Genomic DNA, 21157 nt, shown 5'->3' on the forward strand with positions numbered 1-21157 from the left:
AAGAAGTAAGTAAATGATTTATTTTGAACCGTCTAAAATTACCAAAGAGTTGAATTTCAAGCTCAATGCAAACTGTTTCTTCTTTCTTTTCAAACAGTTCGTGGTAACGAACTGTAGTAAGGAGCGACCCGGCTCAATAGTAACCAAAACTCTAAAATCTGGAATTTTGATACCAATAGCTACATCAAAAGAATCGCATTTTAATGCTGATTTTAAATATATAAGTTTCATCAAGTTTGGTCTTACCTCTAAATTTGCGTTATTTTACAAATTGGGGGAAATATCCCCTAAAAGTCATAGAATCTTAACGAAAATCACACCATCAGATTCAGCGTATCAGAGAACCTTACTGAAGAAGTTTCAAGCTCCTATCTACAAAAATGTGGAATTTTGTATTTTTTGCCAGAAGGCAGATCACGAATGCGTGTTTATTTGTTGTTTTTTTCCCAGGGGTGATCGTATCGACCCAGTTGTCCTAGAATGTTGCGAGAGGGCTCATCCTAACGGAAATGAAAAGTTCTAGTGCCCTTTTTAAGTGACCAAAAATTGGAGGGCACCTAGGCCCCCTCCCACGCTAATTATTTTCCCAAAGTCAACGGATCGAAATTCTGAGATAGCCATTTTATTCAGCGTAGTCAAAAAACCTTATAATTATGTCTTTGGGGACGACTTACTCTCCCACAGTCCCCGTGGGAGGGGCTACAAGTTACAAACTTTGACTTGTGCTTACGTATAGTAATGGTTATTGGGAAGTGTACAGGCATTTTCAGGAGGATTTTTTGGTTGGAGGCAGGGGTTGAGAAGAGGGAGATATGCTGGGGGAACTTTCCATCGAGGAATTTGTCATGGGGGAAGAAAATTTCCATGAAGGGAGCGCAAGATTTACTAGCATTTCTTTAAAAAAAAAACAATAAAAAAATAAATATGAAAAAGTTTTTTTTCAGCTGGAAGTAAAAAGCAGCATTAAAACTTAAAACGAACAAAAATTATTACCCATATGAGGGGCTCACTTCCTCCTAACACCTCGCTCTTTACGCTAAAGTATTTTTAGTAATTTCAACTATTTATTTTGCGGCTTTTGTGATTCAGGGGTCATTCTTAATGAATTGGGACAAAATTTAAGTTTTAGTGTAAAGAGCGAGGTACTGACGAGGGGGCGAACCCCCTCATATATGTAATACATATACATATATGTATTTACATATATGTAAAAACATGAGAATACAAAAGTCCTTTACGTAAGCTAATTTTTAAGTTACGTATATCTTTTACTAATAAAAAGATTCGTAAAAAAAAAAAAGCTCTAGTTGCCTTTTTAATTAACCGAAAATCGGACGGCAACTAGGCTTCCTCCCCCGCTCTTTTTTTTTCTCAAAATCATTCGATCAAAATTAAGAGAAAGCCATTTAGCCAAAAAAAAAAATATGCCAATTTCGTTTTAATTATACCTCTGCGGAGAGCCAAAATCAAAATATGCATTGATTCAAAAACGTTCAGAAATTAAATATAAAAAACAAGTTTTTTTGAATGAAAGTAAGGAGCGACATTAAAACTTAAAACGAACAGAAATTACTTCGTATATGAAAGGGGCTGCTTCCTCATCAACGCCCCGCTCTTTACGCTAAAGTTTTTTACTGTTTTAAAAAGAAGAATTGAGGGAAAGAGTCAAACTATAGCGTAAAGAGCGGGGCGATGAGGAAGCAGCCCCTTTCATATACGAAGTAATTTCTGTTCGTTTTAAGTTTTAATGTCGCTCCTTACTTTCATTCAAAAACACTTATTTTTTTTATTTAATTCACATCAAGAAACCGATTTGGTTTTGGTTCTTGCGTGTAAAATTACATTATATATATATATATATATATATATATATATATATATATATATATATATATATATATATATATATATGTGTGTGTTACCGTGACTGTTTGAAATCTAGTTAATGTCCACATTCAACGGTGTATATATATATATATATATATATATATATATATATATATATATATATATATATATATATATATATATATATATATATATATATATATATATATATATTCACAGGTGAATGTCCGAAATACCTTTTTTTCTACTCGGATTCTGTCAGCATTGCCAGTCAACTTTTTCAATTTAATGCAACGTTTAATGATTTACCATTATAGCTTGCATAAGACTAAAAAAACTGACTCTCAAAGCTAATTGAATCCATGCAGAGAAAAAAGAATTTCGGAAATTCACCATTCACAAGTGAATGCCGACATTAACCGAACTTCGGAAATTCACGGTAACACAAACAGACACACAAGAAAACAACGTGGGCTTTACTGAAAAAACAAAAAAAAACAATAAATTACCTTGACCTTAAATACTAACATTTGTTCCTTAAGGTTTTTATCATTTTTTTTGTTTATGAAAGTAAAAACATTTTAAACGTATTTTGTTTTCAGTAAAGCGCAAATTGTGTTCTGACGTTGAAAAGGTATGGGGTAATCAACCCTACTCATGATAATTTCTGTTCGTTTTGAGTTTCATTTATTTATTGATAGTGATTTGTGGTAGTTTTAAACTTGGAAGATTGTTTGAATTAATTTTACTCATTCTTGGCTTAATGTAGCTCTTTACTATTTTTTGAAAAACTTGTCTTGTGGAAAAAGTGTTTTAAATTAATTTCGGTTCGTTTTTTATTGACATAGTCTTTTTCAGGGAAAAAATAATATTGTATATCTTTCCAGTTTTATTCTATAATAATTCATAGTATGGGTTTCCATTTGTATGTTGGAGAAACTTTTTCAACAATTTTTAATCCTGACACGAAGAGTATAATTTTTAATATACTTTTATACCTTCTGAAGTTGACCTGAAAAAATAAAACAGTATTATTCCCAAAAGAATCTACCTATGCTCTTTGACAACCTGGATACACCTACACTTTTTTTATTTATTTAAATTGTAAAAAGCAGAATTAGTAGTAGTAGTATCCCCAAAAGTCTCAAGTTAATACCCCCAGTCGTTCTCTATACATTGCTGAGGTGTCTTATTGACAACGTTAAATAAATTGCCTTTTGATTTATGATAAAGCAACATTTGGTTATAAAGCATAATGGGCCAATTGCATAATTGTGGAGGGTTGATATGCCTAGTATACCAAAAGAAATAGCTCCTGGACCGTTCTACCATATTGAACAAAATGACCGTCTAAAAATTTTGACTGGATGCATTTGGAAAATGAATGAGCTTGAGAGAAGGGCTGCTTGCCCTCCAATCTCTTGTTAATCTTAAAAAGGGCACCAGACACTCGCACTGAAACTGGAGTGCAAGGGGGAGAGCTTCCCCCTTCATGTATCTAGTAAAAACGTTTTAAACATGGTGAAAAAATTTTAAATGTATTTTGTTTTCAGCAAAGTGCAAATTGTATTATGGTCTTGAGAAGGTATAGGGGTTGTCAAAGACAAAGTTTCCAGAACTTTCAACTACACTGAACAAAATGGCTATCTCCAAATTTCGATTAGATGTATTTTGAGAATTGATGGCTTGCTGCCCTCCAGTCCCTTTGATTAATAAAAAGGGCACTCATCCTTTTAATTTCCAATCGAATAAACCTTTTTCGAAGTAAAAGGCATTGGTCTTCTCAATTTCCAATCGAATTAGCTGGTTTTGAAGTTTCTACGACAAAAAATGGCCATCTCAAAATTTGTATCAGATACATTTCGCGAAAACCCGAGGTGTGGGGGAGGGTATCCACCCTCCAATCACTCTGAATCTCAACAAGGGAGAATTTCTGATTACCAATCCAATGAGCCCCCTTCAAAGTTTACACGATCACCCTTTCTATATGTACCTTATATGCCCCCAGTAAACAACTTAAAAATATTTCCCTGAGGGCTGTGGGAGGGAGGGTATCTCAAAATTTCTATCAGATGCGTTTCGGAAAATACGAGGTGTGGGGGCATTCACCCTCCGATCACTATGAGTCTTAAAAAATGCACTAAAACTTCTGATTAACAATCCGATGAGCCCCCTCCGAAAAATATTTGGGGAAGCGGTGGGCGTGGGAGAGGGGGTTATTTGCCCTCCAATCACTTTCAAATATTAAAAAGAGCACTAGCTCTTTCAATTTCCAATCGAACGAGCTTTTTTCGAAGTTTCTATGACAGCAAGTGGCCATCTCAAAATTTCTTTTAGACACATTTGGGAAAAATACGAGGTGTAGGGGGCGAAAGGTATCCACCCTCTGATCAATCACAATCTTAAAAAGGACACTAGAACATCTGATTTCCCATCAAATGACCCCATGCTGGAGTTTTTACGATTTCCTTTTCTATATATACCTTATATGCTCCCAGGGCATAATTTACAATCCTTGCCCTGAGGGCTTTGGAGGGGGGGGGGGGTCGTCATTCTAAAAGACTTAGTTTTCAGATCTTTTAACTACGTTGAACAAAATGGCCACCTTAAAATTTTGATTGGATGTGTTTGGGGAAATGGTGGGCGTGGGAGAGCGGTTAGTTGCCCTCCAATCACTTGACAATTATAAAGGGCACTAGCCTTTTCAACATCCAATCGAATGAGTTCTTTTTGAAGTTTCCAAGATAACAAAAGGCCCTCTCAAAATTTCTATCTGATGCATCAAACAGTTTGTGGTAACAAAGTATAGTAAGGAGCGACCCGGCTCAAAAGTAACCAAAACTCTAAAAAATGGAATTTTGGTACCAATAGTTACATCAAAAGAATGGCATTTTAATGCTGATCTTAAATATAAAAGTTTCATCAAATTTAGTATTACCCATCAAAAGTTACGAGCCTGAGAAAATTTGCCTTATTTCAGAAAATAGGGGAAAACACCCCCTAAAAGTCATACAATCTTAACGGAAATCACACCATCAGATTACACGTATCAGAAAACCCACATGTAAGAGTTTCAAGCTCCTATCTACAAAAATATGGAATTTCGCATTTTCTGCCAGAAGACAGATCACGGATGCATGTTTGTTTGTTTTTATTGTTGTTTTTTCCCCAGGGGTGATCGTATCAACTCAGTGGTCCTAGAATGTCGCAAGAGGGCTCATTCTAACGAAAATTAAAGGTTCTAGTGCCCTTTTTAAGTGACCAAAAAATTGGAGGGCACCTAGGCCCCATCCCACGCTCATTTTTTCCCCATAGTCACCGGATCAAAATACTGAGATAGCCATTTTATTCGCCATAGTCGAAAAACCTAATAACTATGTCTTTGGGGACGACTTACTCCCCCACAGTCCCCGTGGTAGGGGATGCAAGTTACAAACTTTGACCAGTGTTTGCATATAATAATGGTTATTGGGAAGTGTACAGACGTTTTCAGCGGGGTATTTTTGGTTTGGGGGGGAGAAGTTGAGGGGGGTTACGTGGGAGGATCTTTCCATGAAGGAATTTGTCATGGGGGAAGAGGGATTCTCTAGCATTTTTTAATGCATTATTTAAATGCAGGATTTTCTAGCATTATTTAAAAAAAAAACAATGAAAAAATAAATATGAAAAGTTTTTTCAACTGAAAGAAAGGAGCAGCATTAAAACTTAAAACGAAAAGAAGTTATTGCGCATATGAGGGGTTCACCTCCTCGTTATACCTCGCTCTTTACGCTAAAGTATTTTTAGTAATTTCAACTGTTTATTCTATGGCCTTTGTGATTCAGGGGTCATTCTTAAGGAATTGGGAGAAAAATTTAAGCTTTAATATAAAGAACGAGGTATTGCCGAGGGGGTGAACCCCCTCATATACCTAATAAAAACATATGAATATAGAAGTTCGTTACGTAAGTTAATTCGTAAGCAACGTATATTTTTTACTAACGAAAACGTTCGTAAAAAATTAAAAGTTCTAGTTGCCTTTTTAAGTAATCAGAAAATTCCCCGCTCCTTATCTCCCGCTCCTTATCTTCTCAAAATCTTCGAATTAAAACTATGAGAAAGCCATTTAGCCAAAAAAAATTATTGTGCAAATTTCGTTTTAATTATTTATGTGCGCGAGAGCCAAAATCAAAGCCTGCATTAATTCAAAACGTTCAGAAATGAAATAAAACAAGAGCTAAGAGCTCAAAAGGCACTTGTGATGAGGTCAGAAGAGCCAAGAGCCGAGAACTCATATGGTATGAGCACTAGCAAAATTCTAAGAATCAATAGATCGCTTTAAAAGGACAATCAGAGGCTTATGCCGATCGGGATTTAAAATAAGAGCTCTGAGTCACGAGGTCCTTCAAAATATGAAAATTCATTAAGATCCGATCACCCACTCGCAAGTTAAAAATACCTCAATTTTTCTAATTTTTCCTCTCCCTTCAGCCCTCCAGATGTTCGAATCGGGGAAAACGAATTTATCAAGTTAATTTGTACAGCTCCCTGATACGCCTACCAATTTTCATCAGCCTAGCACGTCCAGAAGCACCAAACTCGCCAAAGCACTGAATCCCACCATTTAACTCCCCCAAAGAGAGCGGATCCAGTCCGGTTACGTCAGTCACGTATCTACGACATTTATAAGCATTTTCCAAGATTTCTGGTTTCCCCCTCCAGCTCCCCCCAATGTCAACAGATCTGGTCGAGATTTGAAATAAGAGCTCTGAGACATGAGTTCCTTCTAAATATCAAATTTCATTAAGATCCGGTCACCCGTTCTTAAGTTAAAAATACCTTAATTTTTCTAACTTTTCCTAATTAACACCTCAGCTCCCCCAAAGAGAACGCATCCGTACCAATTATGTCAATCTCGTATCTATAACTTGTGTTTATTCTTCCCATCAAGTTTCATCCCGATATCTCCACTCTAAGCGTTCCAAGATATCCGGTTTCTAAGATTTCTGTTTCCCCCCTCCAGCCCACCTCTGTCCCTAGATCCGATTCGAATTGAAAATGGAGCATCTGAGACATAAGATTCTTCTACATATCAAGTGTCACTGAGATCCTATCACCCATTCATAAGATACCTAGATTTCACGTTTTCCAAGAATTCCGGCTTCCCTCTCCAACTCCCTTCAATGTCACCGGATCTGGTCGGGATTTAAAATGAGAGTTTTAAAGCACAAGATCCTTCTAAATATCAAATTTCATTAAGATCTGATCACCCCTTCGTAAGTTAAAAATACCTCATTTTTTTCAATTTTTTCCGAATGACTCCCCCCGGAACTCCACCAAAGAGAGCGGATTCGGTCCGGTTATGTCAGTCACCTATCTTGGACTTGTGCTTATTCTTTCCACCAAGTTTCATCCTGATCTCTCCGCTTTAAGCGTTTGCCAAGATTTTCGGTCCACCCCCCCCCCCCTAATGACACTGGACCCGATCGGGATAAAAAATAAGAGATCTAAGTTTCGAAGGTCCTTCTAAATATGAAATTTCATTAAGATATGATCACTCTTTCGCAAGTTAAAAATTCCTCATTTTTTCTAATTTTTAGAATTAACCCCCCCCCCCTCAACTCCCCCAAAGAGAGCGGATCAGTTTCGCGTATTTCAATCCCGTATCTAGGGGATTGTGCTTATTTTTCTCACTGTTTCATCCCGATCCCTCCACTCTAAGCATTTTCCAAGAGTTTAGGTTCCACCCCCCCCCCAACATCCCCTTCACCGGATAATGTTAAAATTTAATATAAGAGCTCTGAGACATGATATCCTTCCAAAACATCAAATATCATTAAGATTTGATCCCTCCTTCGTAAGTTCAAGATTCCTCATTTTTCAAATTTTTCAGAACTAACCCTCCCCCCACTCCCCCAAAGAGCGGATCCGTCCCGGTTATGTCAATCACGCATCTATTACTTGAGCTTATTTTTCCCACCAAGTTTCATCCTGATCCCTCCACTCTAAGCGTTTTCCAAGACTTTAGGTTCCCCCCCAATTCCCCCCAATGTCACCGGATTCGGTCGGAATTAGAAATAAGAGTTCTGAGACACGATATACTTCCAAACTTCAAATTTCATTAAGATCCGATCACTCCTTCGTAAGTTAAAAATATCTCATTTTTTCTATTTTTTCCGAATTAACCAGCCCCCCACTCCCCCCCCAGATGGTCAAATCGGGAAACGACTATTTCTAATTCAATCTGGTCCGGTCCCTGATACGCCTGACAAGTTTCATCGTCCTAGCAAAACCGGGACAGACAGACAGACAGACAGACAGACCGACAGAATTTGCGATCGCTATATGTCACTTGGTTGATACCAAGTGCCATAAAAACAGTTTTTTTTTTAACTGAAAGTAAGGAGCGACATTAAAACTTAAAACGAACAGAAATTACTCCGTATATGAAAGGGGCTTTTCATCCTCAACGCCCCGCTCTTTACGCTAAAGTTTTTTACTGTTTTAAAAAGTAGAGTTGAGAGAAAGATTCACACTTTAGCGTAAAGAGCGGGGCGTTGAGCAGGAAAAACCCCTTTCATATGCGAAGTAATTTCTGTTCGTTTTAAGTTTTAATGTCGCTCCTTACTTTCATTTAAATAAACTTGTTTTTTATATTTAATTTTGAGAAAGTACGAGGTGTGTGTGTGTTTGAGGGGGGGGTATCCACCCTCCGATCACTCTGAATCTCAAAAAAGGCACTAAAATGTTTGATTATCAATCCAATGAGCCCCTTCCGAAGTTTATATGATAACCCTTTCTATTAATACCTTATAAGCCCCAAGGGCAAACTTACAACCCTTGCCTTGCCCTGAGGGCTCTGGGGGGGTGTCATCCTCAAAGACAAATTTTCCAAACCTTTCAGTTACGTTCAACAAAATTTATATCTCAAAATGTTGATGGTATGTGTCTGGAGAAACGGTGGGTGTTGGAGGGGGTTTAGTTGCCCTCCAATCTCTTTTGACTATTAAAACGGGCACTAGCCCTTTCAATTTCCAATCGAATGAGCTCTTTTTGAGATTTTTAGGATAAAAAATGGCCATATCAAAATTTCTATAAGATACATTTCGCGAAAATACAAGTTGTGTGTGGGGGGGAGGTATCTGCCCTCCCATCACTCTGGATCTTAAAAAGGGCACTAGAACTTCTGATTACCAATCCAATCAGCCAATTTCGAAGTTTATACGATCACCCTGCTATATATACCTTATATGCCCCAGGGCTTAGCTTACAACCCTTGCCCTGGCTGTGGAGGGTTGTCATCCTCAAATGCATAATTCTTGGACCTTTCAACTACTTGAACAAAATGGCTATCTCAAAATTTTGATCGGATGTATTTGGAGAAATGGTGGGCGTTTGAGGGAGGTTAGTTGCCCTCCGATCACTTTAGACTTTAAAAAAGGGCACTGGCGCCTTCAATTTCTAATCTAATGGGCCATTTTCGAAGTTTCTAAGACAACTCCTTCGATACGATTAGCCCTGGTCTAAACAAAAATACCAATAAATAATACATTTTGCCCACATCGCTCTTTACTTAGGCAGCGTTATTCCGCTGCCTATGAAACCTTATATACTCCCAGGTGATAAATTACAACCCTTGCACTGAGGCTGGGGGGGTCATCCTCAAAGACAGAATTTCTAGACCTTTCAATTGCGTTGAACGAAATGGCTATCTCAAAATTTGATTGGACGTGTTTGGGGAAATGGTAGGCGTGGGAGGGGGATTAGTTGCCCTCCAATTACTTTCGAATATCATCAATTTTCAATCATATGAGCTGTTTTTGAAGTTTCTGCGACAACAATTGGCCATCTCAAAATTTCTGTCAGATGCATTTGGTGAAAATACGAGGTGTGGAGGGTATCTACCCTCCAATCACTCTGAATCTTAAAAAGGGCACTAGAATTTCTGATTAGTAATCAATAAGCCCCTGCAAAGTTGATACAATCACCCTTTCTATATAAACCTTATATGCACACAGGGCATAACTTACAGCCCTTGCCCTAAGGGCTGTAGGTGGATGTCATCCTCAAATACATAATTTCCGGACCTTTCAACTACGTTGAAAAAATGACAATCTCAAAATTTTAATTGGATGTGTTTCGGGAAATGGTGGGCATGGGACGGGGGTTAGTTGCCCTCCAATCACTTTTGACTATTAAAAAGGGAACTAGTCCTTCCTATTTCCAATCAAACGAGCCCTTTTCGAAGTTTCTACGACAACTCCTTCGATACAAAGTGCCCTGGTCTAAAACCAGAACCAAAAAAAAGGAAAAAAATAATTCAATGTGCCCACATTGCTCTTTACTTAGGCAGCGCTATTGCGCTCCCTATGATTATAATTAGTTCAGAAAAAGATCTTTCACTGACTACAAAAAATAAAAATAAGTTTTTTAATTCTATTAAAACTTTATGACCTTTTATGCACTAGTTACTTATTAAACAGCTACTCACAATATATATGGGAAGTCTTAGCAAATGGTTAAAATTTTAAGCAGAAATAAACTTGTTGCAGTTGTTAGCTCCAGAAATTTGAATGCTGTAATGTTTTTGGTATTTTCCATAGGTGGTATGCTTGCTGGTTTCTACCTTTGGCCTACTAAAGATTAAATTACAATATTTTTAGATACAGAAGTAAAGCATTTTCAAAATCTTTAATGCAAGTACTTTATAATTATTTGACAACACTGACTTACATTTTAAATAAACCAGTTTTATTAGTATCCTTTTTCTGATTTAAACAAGAAGAGACTACCAATATCCATTTTGGTGAAGAAATTATTGCTTATCCCTTAAGTTTGGTGTCTTGTACATCCCTTTTAGGAAATTTTCCCTTAAATTCATGTATCATAACTCCTTCAGCGCCTTCAGGGATGGGACCAACCATCTATTTGACATGCAGATGCTAACCTACAATTACGTCTCCTTGATGTTGATAATTGTAACTGTAAACACGTAGTATTTTAACCCATCTTTCTACTCTAGTTGACTTGGGTTTCTACAATTACACAGCTAATTTTTCCATACCTAAAACTATATTCAAAGATCCAAGGGACCTAAGAACTAGTGAAATGAGGAGTGTATAGCTGCATAGGGCTACAACGCAAGCTTATTTTACCATACCTAAAACTAGATTCAAAAATTCGAAGGGGCCTAAGAACAAAGATTTGGTGGAATGAGGAGGGTATGGCTTCATATAGGACTAAAACTAAAGCTCGCAAATAGTTTCAAAAGAATCTATCACCTTCAACAGCAATTCTCTTTAAACAGACATGTGCCAAAGTTCATCCTGTATGCAAGAAGGTTAAAAGGTATACTTTCAGTTCAAGTCTTAACTTTGGAACCCCACTTTCAAAGATTCACAGTTTATCAGCCAACTCAATAGTGGAAATATGTACAAATGTACAGAAGAGCCACCAGGCTCTCACTCCACATCCCCACCATTTGTATTCTGCCTCAATCTTCTTTGCATAAAAGTGCCCTCATGAAACCTTTCTCCAAGATAAATTTAATACAGTACTTAAGTCACTCAATATTTAGTCTTCCCCAGAAAAACCCATAATCTCCAGATTCTTGGAAGATTCCCCTTGTGTTTCCTTTCCTGAAGCCCTCTAGGCCATCCAGGTGCCCTAAGTCTCAAGACCCATTTCAGTCCTAACTACCCTCAGTAAATTCCTTGAAAAGCTTGTCCTGTCCAGGATTGAACGGGTTACTGAAATCAATAATATCCTTCAAAACGAGCAAACAGGCTGCTAAATAGTTCATAGCTCAACAGATAACATTATATGCCAGGAAAATGTTAGTACCTATCTTAAAAGTGGACATTTCACAGCCGCTGTCTTGTTTGATTGGTTAGATGCTTATGGCACTGTACTCCATGATAAACTGCTGGAAATTGTAATTAATCTAGATGTCCCCTACTCTTTTGCTAGTTTTATGAAGTCCTTTCTAGCTACAAGATCTATCAATCATTTTACTAACACTAAAAAAAAAAACTATCACAAACGTAAAGGGGTTACTAAGCCCAAGAAGCTTGGCATGTAGTGGGCAAAGAGGCTTCTATGTTCTAATAAATGAGACAAAGGGGAACTACTTCCATTACAAGGGGCTGTCCCCAAGGAGTTATTTTAAGCCCTCTTCTTTTCTACCTATATGCATCAGATTTCCAAGCATCTTATTCATTATTTGGCCTTCATGCTGATAATCTGATTATTTGAAAGCCTGAGAGGGATACTGACTTTCTTTAAAGACTTAGTTAAGATTTAGGTTCAGAGATTTGCTTTAGCTTTTAGTCTCCCAATCTCAATCAGGAAAACCAACGCCATCATATTTACTAATCAAGGAGGCACACTCGTGCATCTATAAAGAGGCGACACACGACAACGTTAAGCGATCTTCGGTTCCAGTGGTCGCAGACGGATGGGGAGGGATGCATTTCGTAGCCCGAGCTCCAACTAAGAAACCTGCAAAATTTCATCCCCCTCCAACTTTTTCTTCATGGGGAAAATCTGGCCGAAAGTTTCGACCTGTCAACCCAAGCCCCTTTTAACGTTGTCCGATCGGGCTAAAATTCACAAGTTAAGGTCCCCTAGGGCCCAGGAGCTTATCCGCGAAATTTCAGCTTGATCCGATAACTCCTTCCCTGTTTTCCAGAAACCACGCATAGCCACTTAAAATTCATTTACTTTTTTTTCCTAGACGCCTACAGGTCACATCCGACATCGGATCTGGGTGTACGAAGACTCATTCGATGCAGAATTCTCCGAGTAAGTGCCCATGAAAGTTTCGTAGGAAAATCTTAACCCCCCGAAAGTTTCGACCCTCCAACCCCCCCCCCACCCCTTTTAACGTTGTCCGATCGGGCTGAAATTCACAAGTTAAGGTCCCCTACGGCCCAGGAGCTTATCCGCGAAATTTCAGCTCGATCCGATAACTCCTTCCCTGTTTTCCAGAAACCACCCATTAGCTATTTAATTAACGGATTTCTCTCCATAAGAGCCTATGTTAATTTGAAATTTTTAAAAGCTATTGAGAAGTTATATTTACACATATGCAAGTTATTAGCTCAGTTGGTAGAGCGTGAGACTTTTAATTCTCGGGTCAAGGGTTCAAGTCCCTTACGGGCGGTTTTTTTTCACAACATCAAAAAAATTTTGATAACACCTGGACAGCTTATCATTTGAGAGATAATAGAATATTAGCTTCTTATGAGCAAAAGAAACATTTCGTTCATTCTATCTATTTTTTTTTCTATTTTATACAATGATTTAAAAGCGGGGGGGGGGGTTCCTCTCCTAATTCCTGTACGAGGAGTACAGGAATTATTAAATTACATCCACCATGGATTGTAGAAAAACGTACAGAATTAATATGAAAAAAAATTAAACCTGTACAAAAGAGTCTTTAAAAGCGGGGGGTTTGCCTCTCCTAATAGTCTTCTTATAGTCCTAATAGTCTAATAGTCCCATGTTAATTTTTGAAATTCTTAAAAGTTACGAATATCAACATTCAAGTACATCAAAATAATCAGCTCGGCACGGCGAGAATGACTGCAAGCATCATAAAAATCCAGCTCCATTCCAGAAACCATGGATTGTAGAAAAACGTACAGAAATAATATGAAAAAAACTTCGTTTTCTTAAAGAGTTAAAGAGGCTGCGTCCCAAAGTCGAACCTTAAAACGTACAGGAATTAGAAGAGGCAGTTGGGGGGCTGCCGCCCCCCAAACCCCCAGCTTTTAAAGACTCTTTTGTGCAGGTTTTTTGTTTTTTTGCTAACCCCCCGCTCTTGGCTTCGGAAAGGCCCTCTTTTAATTAACAAAAAATTGAAATGAATGAATAATGGAATAACTTCGAAAAATGTTAAACACAAGAGGACAGGAGAACCATTGCGCCGAAACTAGTAATTAGTAACAATGAAGTCCCCCCACAAAAAAAAAAACCTGTACAAAAGAGTCTCTCCACTCTTAGTGTTTTTCAAGATTTTTGCCCAACCTCCCTGGATCCCCCCAATGATACTGAATCCGGTTTGGATTTAACATAAGAGATCTGAGTTACGAGGTCCTTCTAAATATGAAATTTCATTAAGATCCGATCACTCCTTCGTAAGTTAAAAAATACTAGGACTTGTGCTTATTTTTCCCATCAAGTTTCATCCTGATCCTTCAACTCTAAGCATTTTCCAAGATCTTGGGTCCCCCCTTCAACTCCCCCCAATGTCACCAGATCCAGTCAGAATTTAAAATAAGAGCTCTTAGACGCAATATCCTTCTAAATACCTAAGATCCGATCACCCGTTCGTAAGTTAAAAGTACCTCAATTTTTCTAATTTTTCCGAATTACCTACAACTCCCCCAAAGAGATCGGATTCAGTCCGGTTATGTCAATCACGTAGCTACGACTTGTGCTTATTCTTCCCACCAAGTTTCATCCTGATCTCTCCACTCTAAGTGTTTTCCAAGATTTCCGGTCCCCCCAACTCCCCCCAATGACAGTGATTTCGGTCGAGATTTAACATAAAAGATCTGAGTTACGAGATCCTTCTAAATATGAAATTTCATTATGATCCGATCACTCCTTCGTAAGTTAAAAATACCTCATTTTTTCTAATTTTTCAGAGTTAACCCTACCCCCAACTCCCACAAAGAGAGCGATTCCGTTCCGGTTATGACAATTACATATCTAGGACTTGTGCTTATTTTTCTCACCAAGTTTCATCCTGATCCCTCTACTCTAAGCGTTTTCCAAGATTGTGGGTTCCCCCCTTCAACCCCCCCCCCCCATGTCACCAGATCCAGTCGGGATTTGAAATAAGAGCACTGAGATACGATATCCTTCTAAACATCAAAAATTCATTAAGATCTGATCACCCGTTCGTAAGTTAAAATGCCTCATTTTTTCCGAAATTAACCGCCCAACCCCCACTCCCCCCCAGATGATCGAATCGGGGAAACGACTATTTCTAATTTAATCTGGTCTGGTCCCTGATACGCCTGCCAAATTTCATCGTTCTAGCTTTATGTGGAAGTGCCTAAACTAGCGAAACCAGAGCCAACAGACAGACTTACAGACCGACAGAATTTGTGATTATGGCACTTGGTATTTACCAAGTGCCATAAAAAAATAGAATAGAAAAATTAAAAAAAAATTGAAACTTAACTATACGGCTGTCAAATCGACCCTTTTTCTTTTTATTGTCCTATTCAACTAAAAAAAATGAACAGGTTCAAAAAAATTTCATCACAAGAGAATCTTATCAAATAGTTTTTCATTAAAAACTGGAAGTAAAAAGTGACTCGGGCCAATATTCACCAAAACTGAAAACGGAATTCTCATGACAATCGCTATACCAGCAGTATTGGCTTTTTATACTGATTCTAAATATATAAAGTTCTTTCAATTTACTGTCAGCCACCCAAACCAAAATCTGAGAAAATTTGCCTGATTTTTGAAAAAAGAGGAAACACTACCAAAAAAGCAAGCGATCTTATTGAAAATCTTTTTATTAGACACTTCATATCAGAGAATCCTAACATAGAGGTTTCAAGCTCCAATCTTCAAAATGTGAGGTTTCCCATTTTTACAGAAAAAACATCGTCAATGCATGTTTATTTGTTTTGTTTTTTCCCAGGGAGAGGACTCATTGTAACGGAAATGAAAAGTTCTAGGGCCCGTTTTCAGTGACCGAAAAATATGGAGGGCCACTAGATCCCCTCCCACGTCATTTTTTTCCAAAGTTGTCCGAGAAAAATTTTGAAATAACTATTTTGTTCAGCATAGTTTAAAGGCCCAATAACTATAACTTTGAAGATAAAATGACCCCCTACACCCCATGGGGAAACAGCTTTTAAGTTGTGAAATTTGCCCATTGTTTATGTATATTATTAGATATTAGGAAGTAAGCATACATTTTTTGAATTGCAAGGGAAGGAGGAATTTTATGCTGGGAGGATTTTGCAAGGGGGAAATTTTCCGCAGAGAGATAAGTTTCCAGGGGATGAACTCTTCAGAGGAAATTTTGCACTAGGTGAATTTGCCAGAGTTCCTATACAAAATTTCTTTATCTGTCTTGCTTTCTCTTTACTTATTCAATTTTATGCATGGAGATGTTAAAGGTAATTGTTTGAAGGAAATTTTTGCCAGGATTGAATTGTCCAAAGGACATTTCTGTGGGTAGGGGGATTTTTCCATGGAAGTGGAGCCAGATATCCTGGCGCTATTTAAAAAAATAATCAGAAATTAAATTTAACAAAACACAATTTTTTTTCAGCTGAAGGGGAGCAACATTAAAACTTAAAACAAACAGAAATTATAACGTATATGAGGGGGTTTCCCCGTCCTCAACATATTACTCTTTACGCCAAAGTTTAAATTTTGTCCCAATTCTTTAAAAACAACTCTTGAAACACAAGAATCTTTTAATTAGAGCAATAAGTAATTTTATTTTAAGTGCCAAAAAACCATAGCATGAAGAGCAATGTGTTGAAGAAAGGGCAACACCCCTCATATACGTAATAATTTCTGTTCATTTTAAGATTTAATGTTGCTCTTCACTTTCAGTTGAAAAAAATTTTTTTTTTATTTATTTTATGAAGTTTAGGGACAAACATTTTTCTGAATACAATGGAAAAACCATATTAAATTAAAGTATATAAAAATTAAATAAGTAAGTAGTTACAAAAAAATACACAAAACAATAACCTACTTACAAGAACTAAGATATAAACTAATAGCAGACAGTTCTGTAGAGCAATGCTGAAGCATTGGATGGATACTTTTAACAATAGCCTATCAACAGTTTTGAACTTTTCTGATTATAGAGGAAATATTTCTGTTTATAGTGGCATATATCAGCTCATGGGTATTCTTGCAATGCAAGCAAAAGTTGACAGCATGTTTTTACCGAAATTGCCCCTTATTAAGTTGGTCTTCCTTTTTTTAATATATTTAAATGAACTTTCTTGTGTACTAATAACTGCACTAATTACTAATAAACAAATACATATTTGGGGTCAGCATAAATAGATGGTTCTTTGATTTAACGTTATCAATAGTTAGGCTCTTTTACTTTTGTTATTTATTTATTTTAGTTATTTATTTACACTTTTGTTATTCTTGGAGCCAACAATGGGGCAACACACATTTTTTCCATGGTTTTCTCCAATTATGCTCTCTCTTCTTTGACTTCCTTATAATTACTTTATAGTCCCAAATTTCCAGGGGGGTCATGCCCTCCCTCCTGCCAGCACCCATGAAAAACAGCTTTTTTTACAGCCCAGGGTTATACCTGACGCATTGGTTAAGACTCATTATAGGGTAGAAACCAGGTAGAGAAAATATACCATCAGGCTCTTTATTCAGTGCAATTTCCAAATATAATAGTTGCTATTATAGTAAAAAACCTCTTCCCCAACTGAGCCACATATAACCCCAGGCTACACGCAAAATTTTGCTGATTTTTTGTATCTACAATTATCTCTTCTTTATAACATCAATAAAAAAAAAAAAAAAAAATAGCCCATATAGACTACAGCTACATCTGAACTCATTAGGGGGGGGGGGGGGGTCTGGATTTAACTGTGACTTCAGCATTGAAAAGGGAGTCAAATGTTATTTTTTTCTTTTTATCTGATTTCTATCATATAGGAAACCTTTACCAGTCCTGTTTAGGGGGAGGAGTTTGGGGTGGATTTGTTAGGGTAACAATTGGTATATTTGGAATCTGCAAGAGTAGATGCATAAAGTGGTATGTTCACTTTTTAGTTAGCAACATCCACTAAGCATCAACAAATTTACCCTTAAATTTTAGTAGATTATATGTATTATACTCTCTTAAGTTATTTTTCTAAGCACTGATAGCTGATGTATTAGGCTGGCTCATAGATGAAACAAGGGTAAAATACAACATTGTTTAAGCATATAGAACACCAAGGTTCAACTGCTACTAAAACCTTACTAAAGAGTGAAATTTTCGATAAGGGACTTTTTATCATCTTGGAAAGTAACTGAGCTGGGTAAGTGAAACTTTTAAAGATGTCTCTACAGCCTAAAATGTGGCCTAGGCAGGCATTTGAAGATTCTACCTCCAGCATCTTCCCCCTCTCTCCATAAGACGCATGCCTTTGATGAACTTGGTCAAAACATATTTTATAAAAGCACAGCTTTTAGAAACAGATCCAAAGAACAAAGAAGGCTCAAGGCCAACTCATCTAGACTTGCAAAATTTTATAGAATTGGGAAAAATGTCTATTAAACATGAAAAAAAAATTATAATATGACTTAAAATTCAAATCCCCAACAAAGACTCTTTCTAAATATTATGGTTGTTAATAACAACCTTCCCTCTCCTTGAAAAAGAACTAGATTTAGCCCTGTTTTTTTTTTTGCTTGAACCATAGAGACTACATCTGGTCTCTGATTTTTTTTTCTCTAGTCTCTAATCTCTTCTGTTTAATTTTTTTCTCTGGTCTATAGTAGCATGCCCTTGTGACACAATGAGAACAGTTTGGTAAGTCTTCTGGTATGTAGATGAATACAGAAGAAAATACAAAAATTCAATTAACAAAAATTTTCTACATATTATAAGGCAAAAACTTTGTTTTTACATTATTTTCTTACATTTTTTGTAAACAGTCTAGGGCCATATCTGACCCTATTAGAAAGGGGATGAAAACTGTCAGAGTAGAAACCATTAATCTAGAAAGAGCAATGATTGAAGAATTAAATGGTACTACTCTTTTGTTATTGCTGTGTTTTGTTCAGAAAAGATGATTGACAAGAATATTATCTTGAATTCTAAGCCAAGAGTTATAGAAAAGCACACTCAAACCAAAATAGAGAAAAATATTTTTTCCAAGGTTAAGAAAGGTGGTTATATTTGGAGTAATTCTGTTACTTAGCTAGTTAGAACAAGAACACACCATATGATGTATCTTTTTAAGCTCTTCCCTAATATACTAATTACTTTTTTGCAAATTCAATTTTGAGCCCTTACAGAGACCCTTAAAATGACACCTTGCTTGTAAAATATTTTATTCATGAAAGTGTATTACTTCACCTTGTCTCTACCCCTTGATGGATAAATGTATAATCTACACAACTTTATACATAACCTATATAAAATTTATATATTTATACATTAACCTATATATTCAAATTTAAGCACTTTTTGACCTAATGCAACCTGACCTAACTGTAAATAATTTTGACACTGAGACAATGTAGTATTATTTTCTCAAAAACAACCAAGAAAACAGGAATAACCTAGTGTTATTTTGTCAAAACAACCAATTACTCATAATTTAACTGAAAATTTGTCATTTTTAAGAGCTCAAAAAGTGCTCAAAATTTGAATCTGCAATAGAAGCGATCACTATATTTGTAAAGAGCATAAAAAAGGGCATCAAGTGATATGTTCACTTTATTGGTAAGTCAATTACATGAACTGTGATACATTTACCTGGTTAGGTTACCTTAGGTTGGGTTAGGTCAAAAATTGCTTAAATTTGAATTTGTGATAGAAGCAATTATTATATTCATAAAAAGCATCAATTTGTATGTTCACTTTACTGGTAAGTCAGTTATATGAAATGTGATATAATTAAAATATCTAACTGCTTTGTGTATAAACATCCTAAATACAGCAAACCAGTGGGCTATTGAAAAACAGTTTAATTGTACACAAAAATGTAAAATATGGCAAAATTCTAGTTAATTGACTTCTTGCTATCTCAGAAACAGTTTAGGTTAGGAAAATGAAACTTTCAGGGATGAATCTACAGATTAAAGTATGTCCCAGGAAGGTATTTTGAAGCAACTACCTCCACTCCTTCTCCCTCTAGAGGGCCCTGACCTTTAAAAATATGTGTGCTATAAAAGTGAAACCTTGCAAAATAGATCTTCTGCTGAATTGAAGTACAACAAAATTGTTTTCAGCTTCATAACTTTGCTCAATTCCATTTTATAAGGTTTTAAAGATATGAAAATACATTGCCTGAATTTTGAAAAAAAAAACATTGATATGGCTCAGAATTCTACTCAAATAACAGGAATTGCATTTTCAGAACTAAAGGCAGAGAAAAAGTAACTAGTAACAGAAAATTAAGGTAAAATGTTGTTTTGTCAAAATTTTATTAGGTATCAACCTGTCATGTAGGCAAATTTCAGGGCCCTCTAGAAGGAGAAGGGGTGGAGGTGGGTACTTTAAAATACCTTCCTGGGACATACTTTAGCCTGTAGACCCATCCCTGAAAGTTTCATTTTCCTAACCTAAACTTTTCCGAGATAGCAAGAAGTCAATTAACTAGAATTTTACCATAAAATAGCAAATGAGTTGGGTACTGAATTGAGTTTATGTATATACAGGAAAGGAAATTAGAAAAGTAGGATTGTGGCTAATTAGAGACTTTGACTGTTACATAGACATAGACTATATTATGTGAATAATTACAAAATGTGACTAGTTGGCTAATTCAGGCAGAAGTGTATATATAGGTGAGATCTAATAGCTAACTGGTAGGCTAATCTAAGCACAAGAAAGTTTAGAAAAATTATTGATAACTGACAAGTTGGCTATTTTAAACTTAAGTTTATAATAATTGCCTAGATATGAATAGCCAATTAATTAGCTAATTTAATAGTGTATAGCCTATATAATTCTACAATTAGCAGAGTAGTTGGCTAATTCATGTTAATTCATGTAAAATTCTATATATAATGATTGGCTAGGGTTTTTCTCTATATATAAACTATAGTATTTAATATTAGTTGTATGGTATAGCCTATAACCCTAACCTTTCTAAAAAAAAAGCCTTTTCTAGCAAAAACAAAATTCTTCCTTTCTTAGGCTGTGAACTCTTTAAAACCCATTCATGGACAACCTGTTTTTCGATAAACAATAACTCAAAGATGTAAAATTTATAGAAACTTTCAACTCAGTTACCTTTTTTTATCAATGAGTCTTTTTTAGCCTTTTATCAGAAAGCAGGTTTCATAATATTTAAAAAAATATCTAAGAAGCGACTCCTGGATATTTTTAAATTCGAATGCAATGTAATTGAAGCCGTGTCTAGATCCGTAACTCGAAACGTAGGGCCCAGGTCCCACCCGGTATGGCATGGGAATATTATTTTGGGTCAAGTGCTTCTATCTGACTGGATAGTAAGGTAAATTTACATTCTACAGCATAATCTAGCAAGGATGAAATTAGAAATATCAAGTGATGTATTCATTTTCATACTAACTGGATTATTTTACCAACAAAAAATGTACCGATAGTAAGAAGTTAATGAAGAAA

At 36.2% G+C, this 21157-nt stretch overlaps 1 protein-coding gene across 1 annotated transcript in view; it reads right to left on the reverse strand.

Moving 5' to 3' along the window:
* The window catches only part of LOC136036140 (activating signal cointegrator 1 complex subunit 3-like), a gene marked incomplete in the record, with an annotated part of 134567 nt that extends 113670 nt beyond the window's left edge, over positions 1 to 20897 (reverse strand). Inside the window, 1 exon segment of the mRNA XM_065718176.1 lies at positions 20804 to 20897.
* Between the last annotated feature and the right edge of the window lie 260 nt (positions 20898 to 21157).

The sequence above is a fragment of the Artemia franciscana genome, chromosome 2 (assembly GCF_032884065.1).
Source record: "Artemia franciscana chromosome 2, ASM3288406v1, whole genome shotgun sequence".
NCBI classification, from domain to species: domain Eukaryota; kingdom Metazoa; phylum Arthropoda; class Branchiopoda; order Anostraca; family Artemiidae; genus Artemia; species Artemia franciscana.